General features: G+C 43.6%; 1 long non-coding RNA gene and 1 other non-coding gene across 2 annotated transcripts in view; one reads left to right on the top strand and one right to left on the bottom strand.

Annotated features, from left to right (window-relative positions):
* Positions 1-16,168, bottom strand: part of LOC139040297 (uncharacterized) — a 34,969-nt gene extending 18,801 nt beyond the window's left edge. The window contains exon 1 of the long non-coding RNA XR_011494528.1: positions 15,980-16,168. This is a non-coding gene — a long non-coding RNA (uncharacterized lncRNA). The remainder of the gene's footprint in view (positions 1-15,979) is intronic.
* Positions 16,169-20,070: 3,902 nt separating this feature from the next.
* Positions 20,071-20,177, top strand: LOC123277498 (U6 spliceosomal RNA). The gene has a single exon (XR_006514449.1). It is a non-coding gene; the product is annotated as a U6 spliceosomal RNA (small nuclear RNA).
* Positions 20,178-24,455: the final 4,278 nt, after the last annotated feature.

Here is a 24,455-nt window from a genome sequence, read left to right as displayed (position 1 = left end):
AGATAAACCACGAATTTTCTGGGCGGGATGTATTTTCAGCTTCTTGTACGCTCTGTGCCTGAACCTGCTAGAAGAGTCCAGCTTTCGGCTTAGATGACACTGATTGATCTCTTATCTACTGATTAGACTAAATAACCTCGAGACCCCCTTCCAAGTAGTTCATCTCATTGTTAAAGTTATTTCACCAAGTCAATAATGCTGCTTCCAACACAAACAGCACACTGTGTTTCCTCTGGCGAATGTCTTTATCACTTTAAAAATAGGTACATTGGACTTGTCCATGGACTTCATAATACGAGTTTGCAAAATGGGTTCTTGGCTTCATAAAGAACCTGAAGGAGTGACAGTCAGGGGGAAGGAAAGGGATGGCTATCCGAAGGGAAACATCCAACACCATGGCGTATTCTAGCAAGGAAGTGTCCATGGGGATGACTACTTGTAACTCAAAATTGTCACTTGTGATTAAGGTGAAGAGGGAACGTTTCTTTAAAAGAGTGGTGCTGGGCAGTTGGGACTGAGATCAGAGCAGTGTTGGTGATAAGGTACCAGAAGAGGTGGTGGGGACTTGGCAGGGCCCTCAGTGGGTGTTATCGAGCGGTGACACAGCGACATTTCTTGCATGTTGTACTTTTGGGGCCACGAGTTATCCAGTCAGGATGACTGACAGCCTTATTCTGTGATTCACTTAACAGCCAGGGATTTGTCCTGACAGCGTGCTTGATGTGTCCCGCTCCAGGACTGGCAAGCTGCAGAGAAAAGAGCCTGGGGGCCAGAGCTGGAGAGGCCATGTCTTGGTGTCCTTGCTGCTCCTCCTCAGTGTCACCATGTCAGCCTCAGAACCACCTAGCTACAGGCTTCACCTTGGGCCCCTCAGAATCTCCTCTTGATTCAAACAGAAAGTGCAGTATCCCCAACTTTTGCTAGGAGTTTTTTCCCAAAGGAACCCTGTCTCAGTCAGCTTGGGCTGCCGTAGCAGAATGCCACACACTGCGTGGCTTAAAAACCAGAGTTAATTTTCTCACATTTCTGGAGACTGGAGGTCTAAGGTCAAGAAGTCAGTAGGGTTGGTTTCTGCTGAGGCCTCTCTCCTTGGCTTGTAGACGGCCACCTTTTTGCTGTGTCCTCACATGGTCTTCCTCTGTGGGTTCACGGAGACAGAGACAGAGATCTTTGGTGTGCCTTCCTCTTCTTATAAGGACACCAGTCCTATCGGGTCAGGACCCAACCTTCAGGGACTCATTTAACATCAGTTATCTCTTTAAAGGCCCCAACGCCAAATACAGTCACACTGGGGGTTAGGGTTCAAAATATGAATTTAGGGGAAGACATAATTCAGTCCTGAACATACCGTTTTCTGCAAAGATTTGGACCAGGCATATCCTGGCAATTCTGGAAGAATTAAAGGTAATTTCATCTTCTTCAACTAAACTAATTGTTTCATCAATTTCTTCCTCAAGAAATCAAAGTTGGATTTGTATAAGGCTTTCAAATTTGCTGGGGGGGGGCTTCCTGCATGAGTCACTAAAAATAGCAGTTTTCTAAAAGCATTGGGAATTCTGTATGATGCAGTAATGATGGACACATGTCATGATACATTTGTCAAAACTCATGAAATATACAACACAGAGTGAACCCTAATGTAAACTGTGTACTTTAGTTAATAATAATCTATCAATATTGGATCAGCAATTGTAACAGATATACATACTACTAATAATAACAGGGGAAACTGTGGGGGCTACTGGGAACTCTCTGTACTTTCTGGAGTGTGTTTAGCTTTTTTTTTTCAATAACCTTGTTAAGTTTCTGTGAAGATTCTGTAAAACTTGTCTTAAAAAATAAAGTCTATCAATTTAAAAACAAACAAACAAAAAGCATGGGGTTGAATTACGGTCAAGGTGGAGAATTTGGTTTTAACTGGTAGACGTGGAGTGCAGCGCACCCTGCTGCTGATCTGCCCATTTCTCTTTGGCGCTGCCTACTGTGCACGCACCCTCCCCGTGGCCTCTCCTCTTCGCTGGGACATTTTCGGCCCACAGTGGGGGGCAGGCCAGAAGCACTAGGAAACTAGCTTCCCCTTTCCTGGGAACAGCCTTCAAATAATGGCCGAGAAGTGTTGGTGGAGGAACACTGGTGCCCGTGCCCTGGGGCAGGGGATCCACGGCTCCTGCACTGTGTCCTGGTGTGCCTAGAGGGATGGAGCCCCCGTTGCCCACCACTGGAACCTGCTCATTACTGTCTCTTATCGTTTCCCTTCCTTTCCTTGTTTCACTTCCCCAAGCTCTCCTGCTGTTTCCTTCATTCACTGCCAATTACTGTGTCCCATTCACCTCAGTGTCTGGGAGAAGAGCAGACACAGGCGTGCATTTCTGCCAGTTGGATCCCATCTCCCATGAGCTTTGATAGAGACCAAGAGCAGATTCACTGTGCTTTTTGACTAGATATCCTCAGACAATGGCGCCCATCCTCAAAATCATCTCTCAGAGGTGGTGACATTAGACTCCTTCTATCAGATTCTAATTTACTGAATCATAAAGGTCTCCAGGCATTTTAGGGCAGAGTTACTAAAAATCCCTGTTTCTTAAGAGCGATTAGACTTATAAAGTAGGAAAACTACATTGCTACTTCACGGGCTATTTTTGAGCCACAGAAAGACACTACAGTGCAGCATTATTCCACATGCAGTGTTCAAGCTCGCCTCACTGCTGGCACAATCACTGTAAGGCCAGATGCGAAAACTGAAGAAAGCAGCAAAGTCACCAGGATACATGTTTTCCAGGTGCAGCTGAGTTGGATCAAATACTGCATACAGGAGGGACTCAAAATTTGGAAAACAGATACTAAAAAAAAATAATTGGTTGTAAACATAGGAGACAGTTTTTTAAAATGAGGTGCCTGGTCATCTAAGGCATTTCTTAGCCAGCTTTGTCGAGCTGAGGGACGTGGGCGCATAAGTTCTTGCTTACTCTTACTACTGCGGTTTGTATTTAAGACTCCAGCTGCGAGGACTTGGAAGGACTTTCCCAGAGGGGAGCCTTCACCAGCTGCAGGGCTTCCTTCCTCGTGGCTCAGGGCTGATGTTCACAGGCTCAGGCAGGAGCCAGCCCACTGGGAGAGGTCGCGGCCGTGTGCCAACCCTCCTGCAACATCTTCTCTGGGACAGATCACAGCGCGTTTGTAGGCTCCTGAGAGCACAGCTCTCCTTCTCCCAAGAAGCACCCATCCCGCTGCTGTTCTAATTGCTTACTTCATGTGAACAGGTAAGACGTGAACATGAGAGATTGTTCAAACAGGAATAATAAAAGACATGGAGACATTCCCTCCTCGATTCCCATGCTTCCAGTTCAGCTCTCCAGAGACAAGCTTGATTTTAGCTCCTCCTGAACGGATGCAGATATATTTCATGTGTATTCAGCATACGTTTGTTCTATGTGTTAAAAGTAAACAGCAGTGTGGGAGGCCCTGGAGGGAGGAGCGCCTGCTGGCTTTGAAAAAGTGAGCTGCTATGTATGGGAGGGCCATATTGCTAAGACTGAAGGTGGTCCATAGGCGGGTGACTCCTGGCTGAGCGTCAGCAACAAACTGGATTCTGCTGACAGCCAGCGAGCTTGGAAGAGGAGACGAAGCCTCGGGTAAGATCTGCAGCCCCCACTGACGCCTTGATGTCAGTCTTGTGAGACCCTAAGCTAAGGACTCAGCTAGCCCATACCCGTGCTCCTGACCCCTGGAAACTGTGAAATAATAAATTTGTTTTGATTTAAGCTGCTACATTTGTGACGCAGTAACCAAAAATTAATGCAAGTAGTGTATTATATATACTGTTCTGTAGCTTTTTTTTTTTCCACTTAAATATTCATCTTGGAGATGATTCTAATCAATCTATCCTTCTTGAGCTCTGCTTATGAACACATATTTGACGTTTGATCAGTTGAGTTCTTTTCTAAACGAGGTTGTGTTTCATGAGTCAAAGCTTCGTAGCAGTAGTACTTGATAATGGACATGGGCTGTCAACTAGCTGAGGCAGAAGTAATTTGCCCAAAATAATTTCCCAATCTTTCTATTTTTATTGGTTAGTTTATTCATTTGAAGATCAAATCAATGAAGACCCTGAAAGATTAAGATAATTTCCAATAGCACATACTTAATAAATGAATTTGTCCTGTTACAATTTTACTATGCAGATACATTTTCACCTCTTAAGAAACCCACACCAGAAACAGGACTTTCAGCAGAGATTAGTGAGTCTTTCACTGACTCAGTTTCTCTTTCCTCTGACAAGCAGCTAGACCAGATGTCCCAGCCTTCCTGGAGGTTAGGTTTGGCTGTGACTTCTGGCCAGTGAAACAAGGTGGAAGTGATCCATACTCCTTCTGGGTCTGGCCCATAGAAACCTCCCACTGGATCTGCCACACTGTTTCCCTCCTCCCACCTGCCAGCTGGAAACAGAGGCCTCGGGAGAGAACTTCAGGTTCCAGGGGATGGTGGAACCTCAAGCTGGAGGAGACCGGTCTCAGAATCACCACGGGGAAGGCTGCCTCTGCACGTTCACATTGAACTGTTATGTGAGTGAGGAAAACGCTTCCATCGTGTTAAGCTACTGAAATTTGAGGATTGTTAGTTCCAGCACAGAGCCGCCTCTAATTGATTAGGACTGAGGATTTACTTTCAGAAAACAGTCTTTATTTTGAAGAGGAATCACACCAGGATCTCCTTAAATTGCAGGATCACCTTACACAGATGTGATGTGATGCCATTTATTACCAAATTGACTTCAGCGGCACGTGGCTTGTGCAAGCTGCCCGCGTGTTCAGGGCTATCCTCAAAGTGCGTGCTTGGCAAAACTTATGTGCTGAGCTCCAGGTTAAAATATACACAGTAGTGTCTGTAGTTAGTTCTGATTAACCTCATGGTCTCCCAATAATTAGTTGCAAAAAATGCTAGTTTGTATTTGCTTTTCTTTTTTTGGGTCCAGCTTCTTCTCTTAGTTGATTTACAGTTCTCATATTTTTCATCTTATCATTTAAATTTCCCCATAAGCAGTTTTTTAATTCAACACAAAGCAATAAAAGGAATTCCTTGATAACTCTACCTGTTATTTTCCTCACAGAAATAAATATGCTTTGGGAAAGTCAATCGTTGACTGACTTCCATTGAGTTCAGAGGAGCTGACCTTTTGACCAGGGAAGTACTTTTCACATCAGTTATTTACCGGGTTGATGGTTTTCCTTCAGTGAGATTGTTGAGGTTTACACCCACTTTCCTGCTGGCCTATGACCCCCAGGAGATCAGAGACCAGGGTTTTCCCTTCTTTAGTCCTAGCTCAAGACTCAAAGACCCATGTATTGATGGTCAGTAAATTTCCAGTGAATATAAGAATTATTCAATCAAAGGACTCTTTGCCTTTTATAGACACATACATTTTAGTTCAGCCAACATGTAGACTGTGACTTTAAGCAATATATATGAGAGATGGTAAAGAGTCAGTTGAGCATCCTGATTTGATAGAGTTGCAATTCCAATTCAACGATTCATCTTTGGCCTAAGGCCTAAGGTCATGGAATGAGGATTGGATGGACCGAGCCTGGCTTTAGAGCCTGGAAGAATCAATAAGCTACCCATGGGGACGAGAGGAAAACTTGAAGCTTAGGGAAAAGTGGGAGACTTCTATTTAGGAACAGAAAACACTTGCCTTGAAAAGAAAGGGGAAATCGAATATTGCCTGAGGCCAGTTTTTCTGAAAAGTTACTGTTGGCAGCTATGAGAATCCACTTAACTAGACAATCTCATGAAAGAATGAATTCCAGGAGAAAGCTTAGGGAATAAGGAACACTGCTGCTTGCCTCCCCTTTAGAAAAGAAGTGACAAGCTCAGTTGGCTTGGCAAGGAAAGAAGAGGAAAGAACTGCCACCCTCCCTTTGGGAAATTGCCAAAGCAGCACTAGCGTGGTCAGTGTGGCCCCGCCTCCATTTGAGCTTCCTGGCTGTTGCTACAGAGAGCTCGAGCCCTCCAGGTGATATGCACAGCCACTTAGGAAACCCACGTTGGATGGGCTGTTGGATTAATTATGTTTTGATGAGGGTACATTTTACAGACTTCAAGAGGAAGAAAGAATAGGGGGAGGTGATGTAAAAAATCACAGACAATATTGGGGTAAAGAAAAGAACACAAAACTACATTGAAGGACATCCATGTTTTTGGTTGAGTTCTGCGTCTGCTGAACCATGTGTTGCTTTCCTAAATGCAAAATTAAGGAATTGGATGAGCTGAAGGTTGCCTTCCCACTTATAATTCTTTTATCTTAGCAAATCTAGGGGAATGGTTAGTTAATCCAAAGAAATCTTCAGAGTTCCTACAACCAAAGTCAAAGGTTCTTTTTTGTGGTACTCTAAATTGAAAAGTAAGGTATTGGTCTATTCGTCTCATGAAAGGATATTTTCTCGTTTCCATTCCAGGGACCAAGTTGCACTCCCCTACTTGGCTTTGTAAATTTGCCAGTGACCTTTCTCTAAATCCACATTACTTTCTCTTAAAAAAAGAAGATTGTCCTGTTGCTTTCTAAGACATTCTGGGATGGCAGGAATTCCCATTGGGAATAGACGTGACCAATAGATACACAAGTATTTAAGAAAGCCAGTTACAAAGAAATGCCATCATTGCAGTTGAAGAATAGAAAGTGCATGGGAGAGAGAGAAATTTTGCAGAAGGAACTAGACAATTCTTATGTGATTTGTTTCTATTGCTACTTTTGGGCAACTGCCATTGGCTAAATTTCCAACTGTTTCCTTCTGTTTTCCCTATATATGGATAGATCAGAAGGCTTTTGATGTTTTCAAGATAGAAAAGCATGGTGGAAAAGCTCAAGTGATTACAGAAAAGAAACAAAGCGAAATAAATAAAAGTCAAGTTAGAGTTTATGGTCCCCATCTCAGGCGGATTATTAGTGTGTGCGCAAGTGCCTGCCTCCTTTCTGGAAGAGAGTAGGTGTTCATTAGATGTTTGCTAAAGCTGAGTGTAATACATCTATTTGTTAAGTGTTAATGCTCCTAAACATTCTCTAGCATAAAAGAACATTTTCTTTTCGATAGGAAAATTATTTTAATGAATGAGTATAGTGTGCCTCCCTCTTAACTCCCATAAGTTAAAAAATGTTGAACATCTGCTAATACAAGTCCGAATTTTAACGGCCTTCACATCATGAATATGACTGCCATAGAAAATAAACTCATCGCTAGATCTCAATTCACTTACAAAAGATCCCAGCTGTCACCCAATGCCAAAGTGAGTAGAGACATCTTGATTCACAGGAGTGGGTCTCTGGCTATTGAAAAAGCATTTATAGGCATTATTAGCTGGAAGAATCAGCCTAGTGAAGAACACAATTATGAGCTATGGTTCAAATGTTCAAGTGCAAGTGTCCAGAAGGTGATGCAGCAGCTAATCTGTGAGGGTAGTTTTGGAAATAATGACATTTAACCTATCATAGCAATTGTTCTCATAAAAAGCATGCGCTGCTGTAATGAATAATGAAATCCAGCATAAAACTTACACCCTGGCGCTAGAAATATGGAACTGAACACAGCTGGTCTTACATTATTAAGCCACTCATATGGGGAAAAAAAATCCACGCATTTAAAAGTGTTTAAGAAACTTATTTAAAGAGGAAAAATACTAGGGAGCCACTATTTCTTCTGTGTCTTTATAGACAATGTACTTGCCAAATTCACTAAGAATAATTTTAATGATTATTCAAAGCATAACATGAGGGGCAGCAGTTAATCTGATTAGAGTAATGACATTTCTAATGTATTTATTTGGAGTGGCGATTGCTGAATTGCACGGTTATTAGCAAGCTTACCCTGTTTACTGGAATGCTGATACATATTTAAAAATCTGTCTTTGAATAATGCAGGCTGAGCATGTGGACAATAGAAGGGGTCTTTTGCTTTCCTATCCTCCTTTATATATTATCTGATCTGCCTGCCTTGATTTGGAACTGGTCCCTGGGCTCTGTTATTGTTGATGCCTCTGCTGTCTCCCACCTCCTGGGTTTGGCCTCCTTGGGTCCTGATGTCTGATACACTTATGACACCTTGGAGGAATGCAGCTGAGAATTCATTGTCCCTGAGCTTTTTAAATATCCCCAAGAACTCTCCTCTTTTTGCCTAGTTAGGAACCAATTCTCATGCTTGATTAGTTGATTTACCAACCTGAAAATTATTGCATCTGTAATTTGTGAGTAGGATCAATTACCTAAAAGGTTCAGCTCATCGCTCTACTGGCTACATGAGAGAACTGGTGCATGCTAGAACAGGCAAGCTGGAATTGAGACCCTCCTAACCTGAGGATCTTTCCAAAATTGTGCTCTCTGTTGAAGAGAGAGGGAAAACATATTTGTATCAAATTCCCATCTCAGCTCTATTTCCTTCGGAAATTGTGAACTCAACTGTATGACTTCCCTTCATTCTGCATCTCTAGAGCAGAAGTTCCTCATGGGAACTTGAAAGTTTTAATCCATCAAATGTAGAATGGGATCAATGTGTACTTTTAAAAGACAGGAGTGGAGGTCCAAAAGGGAAAAGAGAAATATAATCCAAACCATTGATTACTAGCAGCCTCTCCTATATGAAAGCCTTTTGTTTATAGGGGAACTGGGGTGAACTTGAGGATTTGGTTGACCTGTAGCGAAACTATACTTTTGATGCCATTAAATTGATGGGGTGAGAGTTGTGCCAATCAGTCAATATCTATTGAGCACCAGCTACATGCCAGGCCATAGAAACCAGGTCAATTAGGATAGATGAGGTCCATCTATGCTCTCACAGAGCTCTCTGGCGTGTCACTGACTCTTTCCTACCGGAGTTTTTATCTGGGGGGATTCAGAGGTCAGTAATTGTGCGGAATTGCATAAAGTCTGTGTTTGAGTACAGAATGATATTGTCTAATAAGCGCTGTACTGCCTGCACTGATGGTTATCGAAATGCTTCCTGTCTGACTGGTATAACCGTAACTAGACTTGGCCATGGCAAAAGGTAATAGAACCCGGGGACAGGGCCAGTGAGGAAGTGGGTGGCCACTGGTAGCTCTGTGTAGACCAAGGTGGGGATGGCAGCATGGTGGCAGGGCCTGGGCATGGCCTGTCCATTGCTCTGGGGCAGGCTTATGTGGCAGGACCTACAGAGCGGGCTGCAGGAGAAGCAGGTGGGTGGCTAGCTGTCAGGAGCTGAGGCCCCAGGTCCTGGCCATGCTGGATATGCAGGCTAAGGTGCAATGCTCCTTCTAGCTGCAAAAATGACCCAGGAGCAGGGAACCTAATGACCACCAATTTAATAAGAGAGAGTTTGATAAGCTTTCCTGTGTTCAGTCATGAAGACACAGGTATCGTTTAGCTAGTGACAGCTGAGTTAAACCAAAGGTCACACTAACAATTTCTAAAATCAATCAAAACTTATTAGAATGACTTAATAACCTACAATTATATTACTTGGTGAGCAATTTATTATAAGATATAGAATATATTATAGTATAGAATTATATCATATATAATAGATTTCTACATTATATTATATATTATATTATACATAGTATAAAGTATATAAAATACATGTGTATGTTATTTAGAAATTTCAAAGGTTTATATGTTGATTTATATATAAATTGATATTACTGGCTAGTTCTTAAAATTCTTAAATCTTTTGAATGTTATCTTCTGTCTATATGTGGATTTTTCAGGAAGGTATAACCACAACTTCCATTAAATTTTCAGCGGTTCTAACATAGGCAGGGCCTAGCGCAAGGTACAGATGGAGGCTCCCATATCATGTTTAAATACTTAAAATTTATCCATTGAGCTTTTGATAAAACATGTTTATCCTACTACTTTGAAAAGTATTCCTTTGTAAAATGACCTGGAAGGCAAGGTCGGCACTTAGGATTCTTGGACTCCTCGGAGTTACCCACCAGCACGTGGTGATGTGAGGAAGGCTGGTCCCCAGTCCTCAACACATGGCTGCGTCTCCTGCTTCTGCCTCCAGCCCCCTCCTTTGCTGCAAAATGCTCAGACATGGACATGGAGACCTGTCCACACCCACCTGCAGGCTCAGGGCTGTAGGGACGATGAATTCTGGCATCCTGGTTTTCCTGCATTTGGTCCAGGGGAGAAGGCTCCAGGTGGACACATCCTCAAGATCCCATGCTTCCGAGGGCTGCTCCAAACTGACAACCAAGCACCAACGGGGTTTACTAATTCAGGCTCATTCCTGTGAGATGTGGGACTCCTTCCAGGGGTAACTTTGGCTCAAAGACTCTCCGTGGGCCTGGTTGCAGTTTCCTGAGAAGCGTGCTGCAGTCTGAGATTTTCCTAGCCAACCCTCCTGTCTTCCCCCTCTCCTTCACTGGTCAGGTCTGGATCACGGTCTGAACTCTCTCCACCTCCTGGGCTGCCTCCCCTTTATCCTTCACAGGTGTTCTCCCCAAATTTTCTGCACATCTAATCTCATCTTGGTATCTGCTTCTTGGAGGACCTGAACTAACACAAACCATAGTTACTGTGAATGCATGTGTTGCTACCTACTCCCCTAATCAGCATTTTCTTGTGGAGGTCTAACAATCATTTCAAATTTAACGTGTCCAAATAGAACACTTGACCCCCGCTTTCCCTAATGTGAGCAGTTCCAAGTCTTCCTCATCTTAGTAAATGGCACTGCCAGCCACCAACTTGCTAAATCAACAACAATCTTGTGATATATTTGCCTACTTGTTCATTGTTAACCTATCCCCGTGGACATGTGACTTCCGTGAGGGCAGGGACCTTGTCTATCTTCTTTGATGTGGAATTCCCAACACCTAGTACAACACCAGGGCTGGAGCAGGTGCGCAACAATATTTGTTAAGCGAATAATACTATTCATTTAACAAATATGTATTTGTTTGGTAGAGAGAATATGGTGATGTTATGGTCACGGATGACACCAGCCATCAGGATTTGGTTTGCTGAGTCTGGGTTTACATGCTCATGTAATGAGTGTCTAGAAAAGGATAAAGTGTAGCTCACAAATTGATTGATAAGAAATATATTGACCTGGTTAGGAAAGTGTCAACTTGAGAATCTAGTGAAAGGCACAGATAACACTCTAAAACCCAGTAGCCTTCCTCCCTCCCTCACATTCCTCTTTCTTCCCTTCTTTCTACCCCCTCTTGGTTGCCCAGAATACATTTTCAAGTAGTCTTTTGAGGAGTGTACAATGGACTTGTTCTTATCGTTGCATACTTGATTGACAACGTCTTTCCTTGACTTTCCATATGAAAGAAAGTGAGACTGCATCACCACTTGCTCCCTCCACGTTTGGTAGATCCCATTCGTTGTTTTCCAGCACTTAGCATGAGAGGACAGTGAGGTCTGATGGTGTGCCGGCCTCTCGTTTCCTGTCGGGATGCTTGAAGGATATAACAGACTGGTTAACGTCACAGGTTCTGGAAATAGGCAGTTCAGATTCCAATTTTGACTCAGGAGCTTGGGAAAGTTACTTCTTTCCTCTGGGCCTCAGTTATCTCATTTGAACACATGGATTACAACACCTACATCACAGAGTCACCGTGAGCATTCAATGAACTAACTCATGTCCAGCACCTCAGACTGTGCCTGCCATATAGTGTATGCTCAGTAAATAACATTACTTTACTTTCCCTTGTCATCTAAAACATTTGCCAGAACGAGGCCAGATATTAGGTACTTCTGTTGATTTTCGCCTGTCATACAATGACTACTCGGGTTTTTATCTTCTTTTATTTTTGCCTTTGCGTCTCAGTATATAGAATTCTCTGCTTCAAGCCGTGAGCCTGCATCAGGTCCATGCTATTCAAGGGGCCGCCTTTAGGCCTCTCAGGAGCTGAAGTCCCAGCTGTCACTACCTTCTTCAGGACAACAGCCCAGCAAGCAGAGGCTCCAGCTCTCTACGTGTGCTGTGCTGTGTTCCGCTGTAACCCCTGTTTGCAGGGATGATCATCCCTTTCTTGAGCCAGCCAACTGCTTGTCTTTTCAGACTTCCTGCATCACTGCCCTGTGTTTGGAGACGTGGGGATTATTGAAGTGAGAACTCAGTACCAAACTTGAACAGAAGGCCCGCCTACCTCGTCAACCTCATTTCTCCTCCATCAGCGCCTGTTCTTCACTCCTCAGCCTGTTCCTTGGTTGCTCTGGGCTCCTCCTGCTTCAGGGACTACACAGGTTTTATTCTCCACTTCAAGTGTTGTTACCCAACCCATCACTTCATCTGGTTGATTCTTACTACTTTCAGATCTCAGTGTTACCCACTCCCACGACAGACACGGTCGGCGCTCAGACCAGATCCCCTCCGAGCCCTTCCACAGTGTCCATGTGCTTCTCTGCAGCCTGGGTGTGCTCTTCTTCCAACTGCTCAGGCCTCTGACTCTTACTCAGAGGATAGCTGTCAGACTACTGGAGCCAATTTGTCCCCAGAGAACCAGAGTGCCTGGAGGTTTCCAGCCCCTGGGCTATCCCCTAGGCAGTGACCGATAGATGTGTATGAAAGCCCAGCCCCTTTCCTCAGGCAGCACAAACTCTAAGCCACACCTTATCCTCCAGAGTCCCCTGTGGGATCAGGCCAGAGCCACTCGCTACAAGATTTTGCCTGAGATGGCCCCTTGCTTCTCTGTCCTGTTTCCCTCTCCTTGCTGATTTCTCCTGGGACCACTTCCCTTATAAATAGCATTTTTCAGAATCGGTAATTAGATAGTCATGTGTTTGTTTGCTAGTTTATTGCAGTCTTTTATTCCACACTGTAAGTCCCAAGAGAGGAATCAGCATTTGAACAGCAATGAGTGTGGGACCTGGCATCAATTAATACATATTCAATAATTTAATTAGCAAACCACAGAGTGAGTGAGTGAAATCATGAAAGCATGTATACAATTGGCCTACATCTTGGGGTCCAATCCTACCCCCAAAGCTTTCAACACTTTATGTCCGATTCATAGGAGTCTTGTTTAAAGATACAAATACCCTTTAACATCGAGGTGATGTCACACATACTCAAACCTCCCTCTCCTGGTCGATTATAAGACTGGCTGAAACCTGCAATGCATTTAATTCCCCATTACTTACTTGTTCTTTATTACCTCCATATGCGTCGTGTGAGTTTGTGCATGTATATTTATATAAATTCTTATTATTCAGGTTCATAAAATATCCTTTATAAGAGGAACTATCCGTGGCTGACCCAGATGCACAAGAGGAAATGTTTCATTTCTCAAGAAGAGCCTTCTGTGCATCCTACCACCTCCCTCCTCCCGGTTTACCCACGGGACCAAATGTCTCTAAAAACTGGAGCAGCTGCTTGGCTCATAATTTATTGACCTACTGTGTGCATAGCAAGTGGGACTTAACTATAACCAGCCGGGGCTATTTTTGTCAAAAACAGATTTTGAATCTTGCACTTGAAAGCTTTTGGGGTGTTTTTCTGATACTCACAATTGTGTGTGTCTATGTCTATATACCTGTCTGTGTATGAAAAGAGAAGGACAGAGAGGAATGTGGGGAGAAACCCAAGTAAGTGGGTTTCATATTCTTTATTAATCACAGACAAACATATTTTCTTCTTTAGCAAAGCCAGGCTCGTTTATTCAACACTTGTCTGAAAAAAAGTTGCCACTTTTATTAAATCCCAATTAAAAGGTCAAAAAAAGTCTGAACCTACAAAAGACTATGTTTACAAGAGAAAAGGCCATCAGAGACTGGGCAAGGAGGAATGCGTTAGCTCTGCTGTATAACTGCAGTTATCACAAACTTCTTAATATCATTTCAAAATAAACACTAAATGGTTTTCATCAAATCATTATTAATCTGAAAAGATTAATGTTTTGGGGAAGATAGCAATGCTGTTTTCACAGGCATTCTGAAGGGAGTAGTTGCTAACTTTGGTGGGGGTTATAGATTCCTTGGAAATCTAATGAAAGCTATGAACCTTCTCCCCAGAAAAAAAATCACATCCACAATTTTGCATACAACTCCCAGGGGTTCACTGATCCTCTGAAAACCATGCATGAGTTCCCGATTAAGCACCCTTTCTCTAAAGGAAATATAACATGTAACCAAGATTTAATGGAAATCGTAAAGTTTTCAGTCTTTAAAGGACCTTAGAAATAATTTAGTCCATACTCTCATTTTCTAGATGCGGGTAGAGGTCTAGAATTCGGATGCTATTTTAAGTCTGTTCCTTAGAAGTGTCACAGGGGTATGCCCCAAGCAGCTCAAAGGGAAGTCTTAAAGTGAAAAACACTTCCTCAAGGTTGTTTTTCAGAGCTGTATGAAGAAGACACAACATTGCGAACTGGCCTGGACAGACTGAGTCCCACCTCAAGGTCAGTGCCTGAGCAGACAGCAGGAGATGACCTAAAGTCACTCTCTGCTTCATATTAACACTAAAATCTCTGCCCCAGGAGGAGCCTAGGCCTTATTAGCATACCATGCGATGTATGTGAGAGCATGTTTTCAAACTGCGCCTGTGCGAGCTTATACCCACCTCTTCACGTGATGATGGAACTTCCCTATTGAATATTCATTCCCCCCCAAAATAACAGACACCTGCTTTCTCTTGCTCGGGGAGCCTTGGCTTTGGAAAGAATTACACGTGGTCTCCTTATTTGCGGCAAATGAGTTTTACTTTGGCGACAACTACTTCTGGTGAAAGCTCTGATTTCAACTCACTAAGAAGCGCACTCACTTTGGTCCAGTAACAGAAGAAGACCCTGAAACAATGATTGGTAGGAAGGTAATGTATTAAGGAGGTGCGCCCAGGGGAGACTGGAAGGGAACTGGAGGGGCAGGATAGAGAAAAGGAGGAAGTCAGGCTGAGAAGCCCTCTCAGGCAAACACCTGTTGCGGGAGTGGTCCCACAAGGAATTCTGGAGTGTAAGTCACGACCAAGGAAGGGGTCAGCTTTCACACCCGCACACCCTTCACCACTGGTTAAGAGGGAGGAGGAAATGGACTCCCAGGACCCAATAGCCCGAGGGCAGTCCTCCAAAAACAGCACTGCAGATGGTGGTTGGGGACAGAACTCAGAAATGCTAAAGAGGACTCCAAAGGCTGCCAAGTGGAAGGCAGCTGATGTGACAGACCCAAGCTTTCTTGACCCCATGCTGCTGCCTCCCGAAAAGAGACCCACATAGACTTTTTGGTAAATGACTCAATGCTTGCTCTCCCAAGGTTAAAGATGAATGGATGTATCATGTTTATTTTAAATTTTAGTCTTAAAGCATGATGACGATTCCCAGACTTTTAAATGTAAGCCTTGTGCAGAGTAGCACCAGTGACAAGAAGAGCTGCCACACAGCATCTTCCTTCTGGAGGCTCCATGATGCATGGCTCCCGGGGCTCCATTCTGCTCCATTCTGTAGGGCCGCCGTAAACCCCACCCCAAAGAGCAGCCTCCACCCCCAACTTTACATATGCCTCAAACGAGGGCCAGACAGGTTGCTTTGCTTTCTGCAGAGCACTTCATTTTGCAGAGTTGAAACTCCCCTTTTCCTCCTAAGCAGCATAGCTGCATTACAGAGAGACGTGTACACACATGCTTCTTAAAGTCTCCCCGACGCTGACAGAAATGAGTTTTGCTTTAACTATATAACAAAATCCCGAAGACTGAAGCCACAACATTGGTGTCCCTCCTCTGAACTTACAAACTGCCAGGGACAAAAAATCAACAGCCCAACAGGAATATAAGCAACAGAAATGAAAAAGCAGTCGAGTGGCTGAATATAATAACTGACAATGGCCAAGCCATATATAAAAATACAACTCTAATCCACGATCTGCAGCAACCAGTCCAGGAAGCCAAACCAGAAGCTCTGCAGCAATCGGCCCCAAACAGCCAGAACTTAGTCAATAACTGACAGCTTCCCTAATTTATGCCCCCGCATCCAACTTGGGACCAACAGAGAAAGACAAATATGCTCACCTCACCTGTCACATAGGATGCTGCTGCAAGGTAGCCTGCCTCCAGCTTCCTCAGGCCAACAGCCGCCAGTCAGGGCCCACTTGAACTGAAGCCTTCCTTTCTTCCACTAGAAAGGTTTCCAGCTCGCCGACTTGAGTTTGAGTCTCTGCCAAACGCAGGCAGCGGTGGCCATCTCCCTTGCTATCACAAGCTCTGAATAAATAGCCTTTCCCTGCTCTCTTTTGGCTAGTCTTTATTTCCACACAGTTCATAGAGAAAATTCAAACAGCCAATAAATGTGGGGAAAAAGCTTAACCATAACTAATTTAAAAAGAAATGCAAATTAAAACAACAATTAAAGACATTTTTTGGCCTGATTTGAGGGGCAGTTTGAAAGTATTAAGCAAAAGATAAAAATGTGCATGCTCTTAAATCTCGTCATTCCAATCCTAGCAATTCATTTTGTGGAAACTGTCTCATAAATGCACAAACTTATGTTGACTGTCTAAATATTTTGCACAGAATAAATGTCCAAAAGGGGAATGGATATGAGACATCCGTGCAATGGAATCCTGTGAGACTATCCACAGAACAAAATGTTGGTGATAGAGAGATGGCTGGGATAGACGGTAGAGTGAGAAAGACAAAATGGTATGTGTGAGAGTGTTTGGTGCACACACACGTGTGCTGGGTATGTCTCTCTGGGTGTTTAACACAATGCTGGTAGAAGTTCTTCCCAGAAAGCGGGCTGGAGAACAGGAGGGGGCTTTCACTTTATACATTTTTCATTGTTTGTGGTTTTACGATGATCATTTATTATCTTGGTAATGAAAAAGTTAAAATAAAAAAGAATCAGCTGGGAAATGCAGTGTTTGCATGAAATGTGGTCCTGAGAGCACGTTATTCACTCTATCACCTGTTTTCTCATTTCTCTGTGTATTGTGGCTGAGTTATGCAGAATAAGGCTTGGGCATTGATAACAGCTCTGATTCCTGGAACAACAGCAGAGATAATGAAGAGCCCACTTGATTGACAATGCCCAGCCACGCCTTGTCAGAGACACAACAAACATCGGTGCAGGTGCTGAAACAATCAACTCTCATGTATCCGCCATTGTCCAGGAAGGAGCCAATCTACGCTGGTGAATTTCCCAAAATAATAGAAGCTTACCATCTGTTTAAAGTTTTTTTTCAATTTAACCATTTTTGAAGGAGATCTTTCCTAAATGGATTTCACAACTCCTAGCTTCTCAAAGAGAGTGAGCTCAGAGAAAGTGATCATAATATAACCAACTGCCGCTGACTTGGGGCATTGTTCTGCCTATCAAGCCCTGAGCTGTGGCTTCCTTCAGTGCCCTGTCTAGGAGAGACCAAAGGGGATGGCAAAGCTCACCTCTGCTTTGAATCTTCACCAATTCCCGTGATTTTTGAATTCCTTTCTCATTTGAAGATTTCTGCCACTTCCTTCGCTTTCAGCTGTCCTTTAAAGATAATATACCTAGTGGATCTCACCCCGTCTGGGGCGCTCCTAACTATTGCTCATATCTCATTTCATTTGACACTCCATCCCAAAGTGGAGCCAGAGTAAATATGGGCGTAAACATAGTTCCCTGGAGGGGATCCCAAGAAGCAGAGGGAGGGTGTGTGGAAGGAGAGGGGAGCTGCCAGCAGAGAGGGTGTTAGTGAGCAGGTTACTGCATGGGCAACAGGAACTCACCATCTCACTGGGGACCCTCTGAGAGCCGGGACACACCTTGTTACTGTCCTACTGAGGAGTGAGGAAATTGGAGTGTTTATTCACCAACTAGTTCCCCTCTTATCTCCCCTGTTTGAGGATTGTTGAGGCGGATAGGAGATCTTTAGAATTTTAGGTCTGCATCTCAGCTGGGCCCCAGACAATGCCCTCCAACAGAAAAACATAGACACAGGCTAAGGTGATATGAGCAGAGCGTGAAAAGAGTTGGCAGCATCCTCATGCAACCCCATGGAGTCAGCAATATCATCCCATTTTACAGATTAGGGAACTGAGGGGGAGTTTCAACTACCCACTCAGGGTCACATGGTTAACCAATGATGGAGGTAGGATCCTAACCTAAGTTGAACGGGCCCTGAAGTCTCCCTTGGTTGTCACAAATGGCTGCTGTGCATCCAGGAGTCCCTTAGGACCCTTCTAAATTATTATCATCTGAGAAATCAGCTGACCTAGATTATTGGGCCTGAGAAGGCATGACTCTGCCTTGTTTCCTGATGTCCTGATCCCAGTGCCTAGAACAGCACCTGGTACGTGATAGGCACTCATGAGTGAATGAATGAGGCTAATGTAAACTCTGAAAATGTCTTCTGTGGCCTAAGATGGGCCCTGGGAACATTACAGTAGACTGCTCCCTCCTAGGTACACAGTTCCTGCGTGTGTTCATTCATTCATTCATTTATTCATTCATTCATTCAACTAATATTTATTGAGTGCCTATTCTATACGAGGCACCATGCTGAATGCTAAGTTTCAGTTGAAAGAAAAATATTTATGAGCCCTCCTCCATGGAGTTCACAGTTTAGAGAAGGGGGCAGGCATTAATCAAAAGCATTTTGCAAACCTGAAAATCTCTTGCCCATCTTTCAATTTACAGGAAAAATAAAGAAGAAGGGACATGTTAGACGACACCACAGAGAACCGTGAGCAAAATCAAAACTATAGGAAAATCTACAGGACAGACACCCCACTTCTTCAACAAATAAATTGCATTCGGTAAAAGAGATTTAAAAGGCATATTAACTGGGACCGGCCCTGAGGCCAAGTGGTTAAGTTCTCACGCTCCGCTTTGGTGGCCCAGGGTTTCCTCGGTTCAGATCCTGGGCGTGGACATGGCATCACTCATCAAGCCTTGCTGAAGCGGCATCCCACATGCCACAGCTAGAAGGACCCATAAGTAAAAATATACAACTACGTACTGCGGGACTTTGGGGAGAAGAAGAAAAAGAAAGATTGGCAACAGATGTTAGCTCAGGTGCCAATCTTTTAAAAAAAAAAAAAGACATATTAACTAATTGCAATATGTGACTCTTTTTTAGATCCTGATTCAAACAAACCATAAAATTTATAACATCTCTGAGATAACTGGAAATTTGGGACTGACTGGATATTTGCTATTGAAGAATTATTGTTCTTATTTTAGGTGTGATGGTATTGTGGTTAAGTTTAAGAAAAACAAGCTTTATTGTTAAGAGGTACATATTGAAATCATTACAGATGAAATTATATGATGTCTTAGATTTGCTTCAAAAGGGAGGGAGTGGATGGGGGCTACGGACGAAACAAGATTGCTCAGGAGTTGATCAAATGTGGAAGCTGGTGATGGCAGCGTGGGAGTTCCAGATACTATACTATCTACTTTCGTATGTTTTAAATTTTCCACAGTAAAACGTTTATAGAAAGAATCATACAAATATTTCCTTATAAATTGAGATACACGTTATGAGGACCAAGTACAGCGTACGCTGAGAAACTGGAACAGATGAAACCATCAGATGGGGAGGCCAAAGAAAGCGTCCCTGACTAGAAGAGGTGTTTACTTTTCTGTATTAATTCTTTTTATTTAAAAATACCATTTTTGGGCACAGCCCTGTGGCCGAGTGCTCAGGTTTGTGTGCTCCGCTTCGGCGGCCCAGTGTTTCGACGGTTCGGATCCTGGGTGCAGACATGGCACTGCTCATTAGGCCATGCTGAGGTGGCGTCCCACGTGCCACAACTAGAAGGACCCACAACTAAGATATACAACTATGTACTAGGGAGATTTGGGGAGATAAAGCAAAAAAATAAAAGAAGAAGATTGGCAACAGTTGTTAGCTCAGGTGCCAATCTTTAAAAAAAAATACCATTTTGGCAATACATTATTAAAGCCTTTTTCTTTTTTCTTTTTTTGGTAGAAAAACTCTTTAGAGTATGTAATACTAAGCAGGTATATTTTTCTTTTTACCTCTACTTTTGTTAAAGTGCTTATCTTCTTTTCAAACTTGAAATTTGTTGGTTTGAGTGGAAAACAGGTGGATTCGAAGATGCCATTATCTTAATAAAAGCTCAGTGACTGAATATCCATCCCACTGTTAGACAATTACTGAGAGTGCTCACTTTGGCAGCACATACACTAAAATTGAAACAATACAGAGAGGATTAGCGTGGCCCCTGCACAAGGATGGCACCCAAATTCATGAAGTATTCCATAGTTTTGTATCTGTATGAGAAGAAGGACGTTAGCTGAACCTATTGTGGCAGTCATTTCACAATGTATGGCCATCAAGCCATCATACTGTACACCTTAAACTTATACAGTGATGTATGTCAATTATTTCTCAATAAAAATGGGGGAGGGGGCCAGCCTGGTGGCATAGTGGTTAAGTTCGCACTCCACTTTGGCAGCCCGGGGTTCACAGGTTTGGATCCTAGGTATGGACCTAGTACCACTCACCAAGCTGTGCTGTGGTAGCACCCCACATAAAATAGAGGAAGATTGGCACAGATGTTAGCTCAGGGCCAATCTTTTTCACAAAAAAATAAAATAATAAAATAAAAATGGGGGAAAAAACAATTACTGAGATACCTTGTGAAAAGAGGGGTTTTAAATTATGGCTTAAATTATTAAGGGGTTTTAAATTATGGCTATAAATTCTTTGAAGCTCCTTTCGTCTAGATATGTAGACTGTGTCGCCTCCTCTTGAATCCAGGCTAGCTTTTGACTGCTTCAACCTAAAGAATAAAGCAAAAGCAGCAATGTGTGACTTGCAAGGTCAGAAAAGGCCAAGAAGCTTCACCTGTTTCTCTCAGGACATTCCCTGGAGAGCCCTAAGCTGCCATGTAAGGAATCTGGCCAACCTGAGGCTGCCATGTTTTAAGGAAGCCCTCGTTATGTGGGGAGGCCACATGTAGGTGCTCTGATTGACAGTCAAAGTTCCAGCCTAGCAAGCGTCAACCACCAAACTTGTGAGCGAAGAGGCCTCTAAACGATTCCAGTCCCCAGCTGGTAAGTCACCCTCCACCAAGAAGTCTCTGCAGCTTCATGCTCCCAACATTGTGGAGCAGAGACAAGCCACACCCACTATACCTTGTTTGTGAGCAAGATAAAACTATTTCACACCACTAAGTTTGAGGATGGTTTGTTATATAGCAATAGCAACCGGAACAGGCCAACAGGAGGACTGATGAGCAGATGTTCTTAGAAGTGCTGAGAGGGCTAGAGTTAAGCCTGGGGTTGAGCGTGATGAGAGAAGCTATAACAGCATACTAATTAATTCTGTGGGGAGTTGAAGAACACCCTGATATAGGCTTTGATTCTGTTTTTCTGTGACTACTCCATTCCTTCCTTAGGCCACTTTCAGTGCTGGACAACACGCTAGGTATTTCGGGCAGAAGGGCATTTAATAAGGGACTTTGGTGCTCACAAGATCTGTGGAGAAGCTGAAGGCGTAGGAGTCAGGGGCCACCAGTGGAGCACACCACTGCAGCAGCAGGTCAGGAAACTATGTCTGCTCTGCCCTGTCAAGTGCCACCAGTGCAGCCCCCTCACACACATCACTGTAAACGTGGAGGTCAATCAGAGGCTGGCTATCAGCCACCATCTCTGCAGAAAGGTGGCTTCCACATCCCTTCCACCATCCAAATTTTGCATGAATAAATACCATTGGCAAAAACTGAGTCTAGAGGGGCCGGCCTCATGGCCGAGGCTAAGTTCGCGTGCTCCGCTGCGGGCGGCCTGGTGTTTCATTGGTTCGAGTCTTGGGCGCGGACATGGCACTGCTCGTCGGGCGACGCTGAGGCAGTGTCCCACGTGCCACAACTAGAAGGACCCAAAACGAAGAATATACAACTATGTACCGGGGGGTTTTGGGGGGAAAAAGGAAAAAAATAAAATCTTTAAAAAAAAAAACAAACCTGAGTCTAGAATCCTTGCTGCAAGAGAGCCTGGAAAGGCCAGGGAGTCTAGTTTTTAGAATTCCTGCTTCTACAATATGGTGGGAAATATTACATAGAATTAGATAAAAGTCAAAAAACCTTGACCCCTAGGGGGTTCTTTCTCCTCTTGGATGTGGCAGGAGGACCAAGATGAATTCAGGTTTTCCATTTTGATATTTATGAATTTAAACTGTTGGTCCTAAATCCCCTTTAGAAAATAACCAAATTTTCATTTTAGAGAAGAGGGAGGGTAAGATGGGGCATGAAATATAAACAATCTGTGTTGTTAGAACAGATAAGCAAAACCAGGACCAGGGGAAACAGCTGTGCTGACAAGGAGACTTGCGGCCCCAGCTGAGAGGAGGGCGCAGCATTGGAGAGGGGCAGACCAAGGTTGGCTTCCGTCACTACCATCACACCTGTGAAGTGAGCCACCCCTGAGAAGGATACATGTCTCCCTGCTGTATTAGGCAATTCCAGGGTCTGGGGGATGGTAATCCGCCTTAAGGACTGGGTAGAACCAGAGGGGACCAGTACTTGGTATTTCCTTAAGTCTTGACTGTCATGCCTTCTCTCTGAACTTCAATTCCCTTATAATAAAATGGGAGATAATACCTTATAGACTCTTATTATCTTATAGAAAATCACATATGAAACTACATAGCAGATCACCCTCTGTCCTCTTTAATAGGGTGCCTTTTTCTTCCTGACATGAAGCAATAACTGGTTGAGATTTCAAAATCTAGGTTGTAAATAAGACATCTGTCATAAAGAGCTTCTCTTTTAATCTTGTTATGTATTTCTCTGCTTCTTGGGTATTTCTCTATTTCTTGAACCTGCGCTGGGACCTCTGGGAGATATCTAAAACTCACACTTCAGAGTTGTCCCACCTGAGGAGGGGGGTCTTAGTCCTCACTCTCCACCTATCACTGGTTGAGGGCTACTTGTGGGAGCATTCACTCTCCAGCACTTCCAGCCTGACCATCTTGTAGGCCAAGAGTGTCCTATGACAAAAGGAAGGCCTCAGGAAGAGGGAGAGTCGGGTGTTTGAGGTAGAAACCCATCAGCCTGTACGAGAAGAGCTTACTCAAGCTATACTTGACTTCTGTTGTGAGCCAATGGAATGTGGGCAGAGCATCAGCATCATCTGCTATGCAAACCAACAGCCCACATTAAAATAAACCATTCACTTTGCCTCTCATATGATCCTTCTGATAACTGAATGATTTGTTCGTGAAAGATTTGATTAGTCAATGGGTAATCTTAGACACTGGAGAAAGCTGAAGATGCTGGGCTCTAAACAGAAAATCTAGAAAAACTAGGACATAATCCAAACTCAACAGGAATCAGCAGCCAGTTGGAGAACTGGGAGACCATACAAATCAATGACTGAGGTAAAAGAGTAAGACACAAAGCAAGTGGAGAGGAAGGAACCAGCACCCAAAGATCAGGACAACACTGGAGCAGAATCACGCAGCAGATGAGAAGAAGGGGCCTGAAATTTTAATTTTTATTAAACTCCGTCTCCAGGTCCTGAAAGGAGGAAACAAAAGCCTTGAAAAATAAGGAAAGCTTTGTATGCGTGTTTCAGGAAAAGCCCTATAGAAAAGGGGAGAAGTGATTCTCTTGGTCTTCAGCAGCCCTGGCAGAATAAATGGGGAGAGAAGCCACATTTCTGAGGCCTGAGGGAAGACAGAAAGGTGGGAAAGGAGAGCTAGCCTAGCCCTGAGGGGAGTGATTTGAGGGTTGCATTCCTGGAAACAAGTCTCCAGAATATACAAGAGAGAATGGAGTCACTGGTACAGAGGGAGGAATTAACCGTGAAGTCTGTACTAGAAGTGCAAGGCTGCTTGTCTTCCTTTTCTGTGTCATTACCTCCCAATATAACTCCTACTTAAGAGAAGGGGCCAGCTGGCCATGTTTATACATGGTCTTCCACTCCAAATACAGATGACTGGTACAGGGTGAATCGTTCTATTGGCTGGAATGATAAAAGCAGACTTTTTCTCACAGGAATTTGAACTTAGAGATCCGGAGAGTCCAGTTAAGGAATGACTAGCACAAGAACTGTCAGGTCATTTAGCTCTGCTGGCAGTAACGGGGCACATACAACAGAGGAGTGGACAGATGTATACAGAGAAGCAGAGACCAGAATGATGTCAGTGAAAGTGGTAGAGTAAGGACCTCTGAAAGTTCAACCCTCCATAAATACAATAAAAAATGGCAAAAATTGTCAGAATCAACTTTTTCAGAACTCTGGAAATTAACCAGAGGTTTCTAGCATCCTTGTGAGCATCTAGAAATATGGCTGAATCTTGGTAAGAGTAGAAAGCTTGTGGCATTTTGACTTATTTTCGTCCAATTCCCTGTTCCCCAGATCAGCAGTAGCCTTGAAAAAAGCAGGTTGCGTTCCTGGTACCAGAAGGAGCAGAACAGGCCTCACTTCCAAATAATTGTGATTATTTGTCCTGTGATTCACTGGAAGACCCTACTCAAAAGGCCTGTCTTTATTTGACCTCACTTGAACTCACCCAGCAACTTGACACCTCTGAGCGGAAA

Source organism: Equus asinus, chromosome 15, assembly GCF_041296235.1.
Source record: "Equus asinus isolate D_3611 breed Donkey chromosome 15, EquAss-T2T_v2, whole genome shotgun sequence".
Taxonomy (NCBI): Eukaryota; Metazoa; Chordata; class Mammalia; order Perissodactyla; family Equidae; genus Equus; species Equus asinus.
The sequence above is the reverse complement of the archived record's forward strand: the minus strand, read 5'-3'. Positions and strand labels throughout refer to the sequence as shown.